Source organism: Sapajus apella, unplaced genomic scaffold, assembly GCF_009761245.1.
Source record: "Sapajus apella isolate SASKATOON/1434 unplaced genomic scaffold, GSC_monkey_1.0 scaffold38, whole genome shotgun sequence".
NCBI lineage: Eukaryota > Metazoa > Chordata > Mammalia > Primates > Cebidae > Sapajus > Sapajus apella.
The window spans coordinates 9877724-9887086 of record NW_022436978.1 but is presented as its reverse complement, the minus strand read 5'-3'; the positions used below and the strand labels follow the sequence as shown (position 1 = coordinate 9887086).

The 9363-nt window shown below is 35.5% G+C and overlaps 1 pseudogene across 1 annotated transcript; it reads right to left on the bottom strand.

Moving 5' to 3' along the window:
• Positions 1-2965: 2965 nt before the first annotated feature.
• LOC116564852 lies at positions 2966-3967 on the bottom strand (annotated as a pseudogene). Its single transcript, XR_004275127.1, has one exon. The product of XR_004275127.1 is annotated as a mediator of RNA polymerase II transcription subunit 7-like (transcript).
• Between the last annotated feature and the right edge of the window lie 5396 nt (positions 3968-9363).

Here is a 9363-nt window from a genome sequence, read left to right as displayed (position 1 = left end):
TGGTTTATTAAGTAAAATTTATAAAATCCAGGAGCCTGAGTTTGAAAAGCTTATTAGTAATGTATGGATTTTGCATATAATAAATGTGATGAATTCCTGTTGTTGTGGAAGAATTGCTGATTGGTTGTACATGTTGAATGACTGTTCTGGCTGATTGAGAAGTAGCATCTGTAAACACAAGTATATTTTTAAAATAATTGTGACATAATAAATATACGCCTAGAACTAAAGCTATAGATTAAGCCTCAGTGTGATGCCTTATCAAGAAATCCTGGACTAGGAATAAGAATTTTAGGATTCTAGGCCTGAATACCTAAATTACAAAATATAATTAAATTATTTAGTCATTCAGCAAGGCTACCCAGAGTCATAAATATAATTATCATCACTGAGTCCTAAAAATTAAACCTTTCCATTTGCACATATTGGTTGATAGACAAAATAAGATCTGGCATTCACTCCTTGTATAATTATACCTGTATTTATACAATTTAATATTTAAGAATATCTGAAGTTAGTGGTAAAACATATGTTCTTAATGTTTGCTTGTTAAACCCACATACCTAACTCTATGAGATGCCACAGATGTGCCATAAAAAACAAAATTCATTTTGAGTTGGAAAAAGATTTTATATTATAGATTTCTAAATCCTTCATTAAACAAATGAGGGAAAGAGAAGGTTAGAAAAAGCAGGACAACCCTCATGAAGACAGTTCTCCAAAGTCAGACATCTAGATAGTTGGTCAATATGGGATCAAAACTTATGTTATCAGCTTCCCAGATGGCTACATAGGTGACTTTTATAAGTAACCAGCAAACTGTTGTTTCCAAAGACTGATACAGTGAGGAAAATCAATAGAGCTTCTAAGGGTGAAAAAGTGATTGGGAAGCTAAAGAAAAATGCAGAGAAATGCAGTCTAAAATTTTCCTGACTCCAACTATTTATACACAATTTAGCAAGAGATTAACCATGATTTCCAGAAAAATCTCTTTTGTTCCACTAAATAATTGTAGTCATCACAAGGTACACATATTTTTCTAACTTCTAACTTCTAACTTTATTCTTTAGTGTTATCACGGAACTGCAGTGTACCTTATGTTTCCATGGGGATAAAAGTAAATTAAGTTCAAATCAGTGTGTGCATTTTTAATATTCTATGTTTAAACCATTATTCTGAGCAGTCTGGGTGATAAAAATACAAAAATATTATTAATATATTTGCTAATAGTATACTTTATAAATTCCTTGTTGTGAACTGAATTATAAATTCCTTGTTATGAATTGAATTCTATCCTCCCTAAAGGTATGTTTAAGTCCTAATCCCTAGCACCTGTGAATGTGGCCTTATTTGGAAATAAGGTCTTTGCACGTACAATCAAGTTAAGGTGAGGTCATTAGGGTGGGCCCTAATCCAATAAGACTAGAGTCTCTATAAGAAGAGGACGTGGCATGTGATAACACAGACACATAGGGGAACACCACCTAATAACTGGCAGAGGTTGAAGTGACGCAGCTGCAACCCAAGGAATCCCAAGAATCTATGGGTACCCCCAGAAGTGAGGAAGAAGTAAGGAAGGATTTTGTCCAGAATTTCAGAGGGAGCATGACCAGGCTGACACTACCCCCAAAACTTCTAGTTCTCAGAACTGTAAGCGAATAAATTCCTGTTGTCTTAAGCTATCCAGTTTATGGTACTTTGTTATGGCAGCCCCAAGAAATTGACACTATTGTTCATAATTATCAAAATTTAAATCTCTCAGGGCCTTCCCCACTTTGAGCCTAGATATTCAAAAATTATACTAGAGAAGATGGTACATGCAGAGATAAAAGTCTCACAGGGAGGTGGCTTGGAGTCTGGTCAGATTTGGCATGGTTCCCGGTGGGAACTGTGGAAAGGGAGCTGAAATACTGACATAGATAAGTACAGCACTCTTGAAAAATTAACATTGATGCTAAAAAGAAATGGACTACATACTTCAAATTATTTCATTCATTTCCATAGCCCTAGAGAGAGAGAGAGGATGTGCCCATGTTTTATTACCTCTAAGTCTAAGAAAAAAGATAAAAACCAAACAATGTACGTCACTTACAGCAATAAGAATCTAATTGTCCCCATCTTGTTAGATCTTAAGAATGTTGGAGAGTAGACAACATAAATGGGGAAATAAAATCAATAATTACATCGGGAATATACAGCTCTACACTTTTAATATCACATGAATCTTTAGATTTATAAATATTTGTGAACAATTCCTGACAGCAGCAAATGAAATGTTAAGTCATAAAGCTCTGTGTATAAGAAGCTTACCTCTTACTGTTTCTTCTTGGTAAGTCGATTGAAGATAATTGGAGATTAATCATTGATCATATCAAGGAGAAAATCTTTGTGTGATGATAAACTCAGAGGTTTGTGTATTACCAAATGTTAAATAAGATCCTCTTTAATAGTAGTTATAACAGTAGAAACTCACATTTATTGTGTGTTTTGTATAAGCCAGAAACTACTTAGTGCTTATATGAAGTAATTTAAAAAATATATCCTCCGATACTTTGACAGATGATAAAGCAAATAAAGGGTAGTAAAGTAACTTGCCAAGAGTCACATGCCTTAGAAGTGGCTGAAATAAATTTCCTTAACAATGTTGCTCCATAGCTTTTGTACTAAACCACCATCTTCTTCTGCCTCCCAGGGCTATATGTTGTGTATGATAAATATTAAAATCACATGTAGTAGTTACTACTTTTCCTTATGTCTATTTTATCAAGTCAAATACTAATCTTCACATAAATAAAATGTCGTCTTCAAGAACCATAGGGTAAATGAGATTATTCTTTTTTTTTTTTTTTTTTGAAGCTTAAGCAAAATTTTTAATGGAGTAAGTCTAAAGATTTCATAGTTTTACATTTATAGAGCTTGATTTCCATTATTTATCTATCATTCTTAAAGCAAATGGTAAATCCCCTTTTCAAGGATCAAAGCTTTGCTATTATTGAGGTTATCATCAAAGTTTTACTGCAACTCCAAAACATAGGAATGTCCCGTACAACAGCAGCTAACACTTTGCTTTCTAAAGTGATTATTCTTAGTGCAGGGGTACTCATTTGCTTATGCCTGTTATTCAGCAAAATTACTGCCTATGACATCACATAATTGAAAAAATTGGAGTAAAGATTAAAGTTGTTTACATTTTTAGGGAAATCTCTCTTAAGACTGTCCAAAAGAAAATAATATATGATGCTATTTATCAAAAGGAAAAAAAAGAGAAACATCTTTCAAGGTCTTTCGTTCATTTCATCAATTAGGACACACAAGGCAGCATCTTTCTCTGTAATCTGATCTCTCCTACGACCTGAATTTTCTCTTTGTTGGTCATTCGGTCCAGTACAATTGTTGCTATCATCAGCATCCATTGGTTCAGTTTTTACTCTCATTCCTCCTCCTGAATGAGGTGAATCATCAGGCATGGAAGCCAAGCAATTCTGAATCATTTCAATTACTCGTTCCAGGTGCTTTTGAAACCCCTCAGCTGTTTAAAGCTGTTGATGTTTCTGGACTTCCATCTGAAGGTCTCTTTTACTTCGTGGGGTCTGTATTCATATGTAAGATGATGCACATGTACAAAAAGCTTAAGATCTTCTAGTTTCTCTTCTCGTTTTATACTCCCAGGACTCTTTATTAATATATCTAAAAGATCCAAGAAATTAATAAGGATAGACATATTAAGTTTTCTCAGTTCTTTCTTGTGATCAAACTGCATAAGATGAAGCCTTTTGATGCTCTGACTTTCCAAAGGGTGGGTGATAAGATCATCACATTGGAACTGATTGACAAACATCATATAACTGTCTTTTATTGGAGGGGGAGGCTTGGGAGCTAAGCCTTCTTGAATATTTTCATTCATATATTCTTTGATATATTGCATTGGTGGTGGTGAAAGTGTACTCACTTGCTGTGGTTCACCCATTGTGGAATATCAAGAAACAGCTCTGGCTTTACTCTGGTAGCCGCCTTTTGAGATCATTTTTAATCCACTTCATCTCAGCTTCCATCCTTTCTCACCATAAATTGTAGGTGACATCTACTGGTCTGCTCTGTGAGTCGTCCTCTGTACTTTATTTATAAAATCCATGAGTGTGGCTCTTACCATTGTAACATGACATTATCCTTTACTGCAATATAAACTTCTTCATATCTGGCAGGGTCAAGTCAGGATCACTATCAGCGCTTGCAGAGTGCTAGATAGAGTGCTGTGTGTGTGTGTGTGTGTGTGTGTCCTCTTATATTTTGTAAGCGAAAGAAGAAAAGATCTCAATCATTGATAAGTGAAAAGTAGTAAGATTACCTCATAGGGAATATTTCTGATTTGGAAGGAATAACTTCCCTCCACTTTATGCCTTGTAAATTCCATCATAGGTAAGAAAGACCTTATATTATCTGTCCTGACAATGTTACATAGATATTAAATGGATCAAACTCTAAATTGATTTATCAATAAATACGAGACAGTATTACCAATGGGTTGCTATTATCTTATGCTCTTTACTTAGTGTTTGTGCATATTTTATTGTATTTTCCAACTTCAGTCTGTCTTCCAAGCTCAATATTAAAACAGTTTTCACATGGTAACATTTCTCCTTACATTATTTACTTCCCTATTATGATTCACTTGTGAATGTATTAATAAACTTGAGATTTTCTAGGTAACCTATTTATTATTGTCCCAAAGAAGTGTTCATTTGAAAGTACTGTATCTATCTGCATGTCTTTTTCTTCCTTTTCATCCTTTCAAATAAAGTATACCTTCCCTTGAACTACAGGAGGTGGTAGCATGAGGGGAATAAATTGTCCCAGCAAAAGAAAAGGTTGGTTAGCACAGCTGGCATGCCTGAGAGTCAGTAATCATCTAGGACACCATTGAGCTAAGGCTTCTCCCACTGATCTTCCAAATAATACCTTTAAGCTGAGGACTGAGAATATCAGCATCTGTCAGTTCATTTACTAATTAAAATAAGTGTATCTCTATGTGGTTAAAAATACACAAAAATTTTTAATGTCATGTTCATAAAGGAGATAAATTTATAAATAAAAATAATCACACCATTATTTTCTAACTCTCCTAACTCAGCCTAGAAGTTGATTCCTTTTTTTTTCCCTCTTGATTTTACACTCCAAAATCCTAGGCAGGAAAGAAATAGGGATTATTTCCTGTGGAATCACTGATTTAAGTGACATTTGGTGCTCTTATGAGAGGTGTCTAAGAACATAAGATTTGCCTAAAGGTCTCGTGAATAATCATCAGGATTTCTCTTATCTAGCTATGGGTACGTATGGTAGTCCTCTGGAGAAATTAAATCACTTTTTCTCCCATTGTGCAGGAATGTATTGTGGAGCTTCTAACCTATTTAGCTCCTAGAAACCCCCATGTTAGAAGAGTACCTAAAGATTCTCAATTTCAGTGCCTCTGAAGACTTTGAAATGGAGCAATAAGAAGTTATTGCTAAAGGTGAACAGCAGAGGCACTTGCTTTTGTCAGGGAGAATGTTTTATTTAGAGGATTGCAAGTTTAAATTCTGCATTCTCCTTGTTTGTGTTTTGGCAATGATGCCCAGAAGTTCAGCTTTGCTCTTGTCATTTGAGGGATCAGAGAAGAGCACTGAATACTTTGTTGTAATTGTCATGATGAAGTTTCAAATCTATGAGTATTTTGAGATATCATGAAAGCCCTGCTGCTGTGATGATGTCAGTATATGAAAAGGAATCTATTGGAGGGCATGAAGGATTTCAATAAAGTGGGCAATGATTTTTGCATAAAGTCTAAATGGGCTTTTATTCTTTAACAGCCAAGTGCCTGTTAATACTAGATTTACCCATCATTTCAACAACTCATATTTCAATGAAAAATGCATGGGTCTTTAAACATCTAACACTGTCAGCTTAGCATTTATTGGCTATTTACTTTGTGTGAGGCTCCATGCTAAGCAATGTGGGAAAATAAAAAGATAAATAAGAGTCATGCTTTCAAGAAGCTACTATCTGTCTGAATTGTCAACCTCTCTGCCAAAGTTCCCCGCCTCCTCAGAACTTCTGAAAAGACCGTGCTGTGACTTCACAGGTAATATTAAAGTCAGGTAAATATAATTTGCCTTATTAATTTAGATTTTAAGAATGATCTTTGAAATAAGTAGAATTACCAGTAGTTATAACTAGATACCCTAAGTCATACCATAAACAATCTTTTATATGTAAATGCATTCCTTGAAACAAATTTTGCGCATTTACAAAACAATGACCAATGGTTTGGATATTGACCCTATGGTACCAATAAATCTTATAGTAGGTTCTAATAGACAAAAACCATGCAAAGTGATTCAAAATCTAAGAAAACAAATTTTGATTTGAAAAATGAAAACCCTAGCTCTGGCATATGCAGTTACTCTCAACTAATCAGAATACTTCACTAGACTGAATATTAAAATCTTGGAGTATGCCTGAAGGCAGCTTAATGTTTCTGCATACCTAATTATGTATGTGTATGCTTGCATTTGTTTATAAAGAGTTCATTGTTAGTACTTTTCTCAGCATGGATTCTGTTCAAATTAACAAAATAAAGATTTTGGTTTTACTTTCCATTATTCCAGTGTCTAAAAATTTAAGCCAGAAAGAAGAGATGTGACAGTCAATTTACTTACAGATGCTGATCATGTAGCCTACTTTCTTTTCTGTTTCTGTCTTCTAATCCTCTTCATAATCTGTCAGATAATCTCATAATTATTCAAACAGTTCTGGTACTCCACAAAGAGCACAATAAAGACTAGCACACCATGCTTCAGCAGTTCTATAGTCATTTATTATCAAGATTAGAAATTCTCAAGAAAATCATGTTGTAACTAATTCTACTTTGAGGATTCAGTAAACGGAGAGGATGAGATAGAAAAAGGACAATCGCACTTTTAAAAACTCTTTATGATTTTCATTATTCAAGTAACAGTAAAGACGGTAGCGCATAAGGAAGGAATATACTATCTACACATTTTTAAAGAAAACATACATAATTACCTCTTAGCTCTACTTAAGAGTTAAACTTGAGGGCAACGACTTTTTCTGTCTAGAATCTCCATATGGCTACAAAAATGTGTGCATAATGTAAATATAATAGAACGTATTTACTAATGTTACTATAATAAAATATCTCATCAATAATTATGGATGTTAAACTCAGCTTTACCATTATTATAGCAAGAGCACAATGCCATCTTTATTTTTATTTTAGCCATGATGTTAGACCAACAAATGAGTTTGCCCTCAGGATATTTCAAAATCAATTTTGTTTTCCCTCAGGAAGTCTTAATAAATCAGTAGTGTTGTTAAATATCTGCATATTTTTTCAGAACATAACTTTGTTGAGATGTTTCTTAGAGCAATGCCGTCAGTGAGATGCAGTTGAAAGAGCCATAGATTTGGATGGAAATGCCCTGGGTTCAAGTTTTAGACCTCTTAATAACTACAACTTTAGTAATGTATTAATTTATCTGAGTAGTAGACTCATTTTCCTGAGCACAGTGGTATTATTTCTTTCTTACAGTGCTTTAATAATAGCCTATGTCAAAATCACTTTGTAAACTGAAATGCACTGCATGCTTGTACATTATTGTAACAAATATATGTTTTGTGTGTGTATGGTGGTAAAAGAGTTGCACTGGACACCTAAAATGACAAGGAAAACTATTTAAGACTATTGCAATAGGGGTCAAGATTATTGCAATTGGGAAGAGGTTTAATTCAACTCTGCAGAAACAAAAGGTGGGAGGATTTTTTTTTAAATTTTATTGCATTTTAGGTTTTGGGGTACATATGAAGAACATGCAAGGTTGTTGCATAGACACACACGTGGCAGTGTGATCTGCTGCCTTCCTCCCCATCACCCACATCTAGCACTTCTCCCCATGCTAACTCTCCCCAACTCCCCTCCCACCGCTGTCCCTCCCCTATTTCCCCCCAACTGACCCCAGTGTGTAGTGCTCCCCTCCCTGTGTCCATGTGTTCTCATTGTTCAACACCCGCCTATGAGTGAGAACATGCGGTGTTTGATCTTCTGTTCTTGTGTCAGTTTGCTGAGAATGATGGTTTCCAGGTTCATCTATGTCCCTACAAAGGACACGAACTCATCGTTTTTTATGGCTGCATAAGGATTTTAAACTCTAGTTGAGCTAATGGAAAAGTACTGGAGTGTATTAGGAGAGAGATTGGTCAGTGTGATTAGGCCATCTGTGTTCCCTAATTGTTGCTTATTGAAGTTACATTCCCACATTCCCCACAGAGATTGGGAAATCGAGGCCCCATCGTTTTTATTTTGCGATGGAGTCGTACTCTGTCACCGAGGCTGGAGTGCAGTGGCACAATCTCGGCTCACTGCAACGTCTGCCGCCCAGGTTCAAGCGATTCTCCTGCCTCAGCCTCCTGAATAGCTGGGATTTCAGGTGCCCACCACCAAACCCGGTTAATTTTTGGATTTTTGCGGTTTTACTATGTTGGCCAGGCTGTTCTCGAACTCCTGACCTCAGATGATTTGCTCGCTTTGGCCTTCCAAAGTGCTGGAATTAGAGGTGAGTCACTGTGCCTGGCCTGCCCCATCTTTCTTGATGATTGCATTTCAAAGGCAAGAGGATGGGAGAAGATTTACATATTAAGGAGGCAGAAGCAGAGAAATACTTTACAGTGGCAAGTGTTCTAAAGTGAATGCTCTATAAAGGAACTTTGGTGGCCTATAGTCAGAAAGAAGCCTGTCTAAAGTTCAGTCAATCTAAGGATGCCTTGGTCAATGTGTGTCAAGATGGTGAAACTCTATAGGGAAAAACAAACAGCTAAATTTGTAGTCACAAATCTACCTTATTTTCCTCTTTTTATTCCCTGCTGACTGACATTCAGCCATCGTTGCTACTATATGCTGAAATTACTACTATATGCTGAAAATGTAGTAGCAATTTTTGGAATTTATTTTTGGTATTGGAGTTGTAAATGCATAATTAATTATAGGCAAATGCTTAAACAATAACAATGACAAGAACTTTTGCAGTGAGTTTTTATTTCAAGATTTATTGATGTGTGTGTCCAGATGAACTTATGTCATAAAAAATGTATGCAGACTTTGCCCCTGAATTCAGGTAAATAAAGTAAGAGTAGAACACTGTGTTGATAAATTCCTTCAGACATTGCTGCCAGAGACTATTGCTGCATAGACTATTATCCATGCAGAGTCACCTGCCTCTGGACAGCTTAATTTTTCCTGGGTCCTTGTTCCACGCTTCTGTGGGGAAGGTATTTGACCTTCTCAATCCTTTTTTCAATGATCTTGAATTTTTA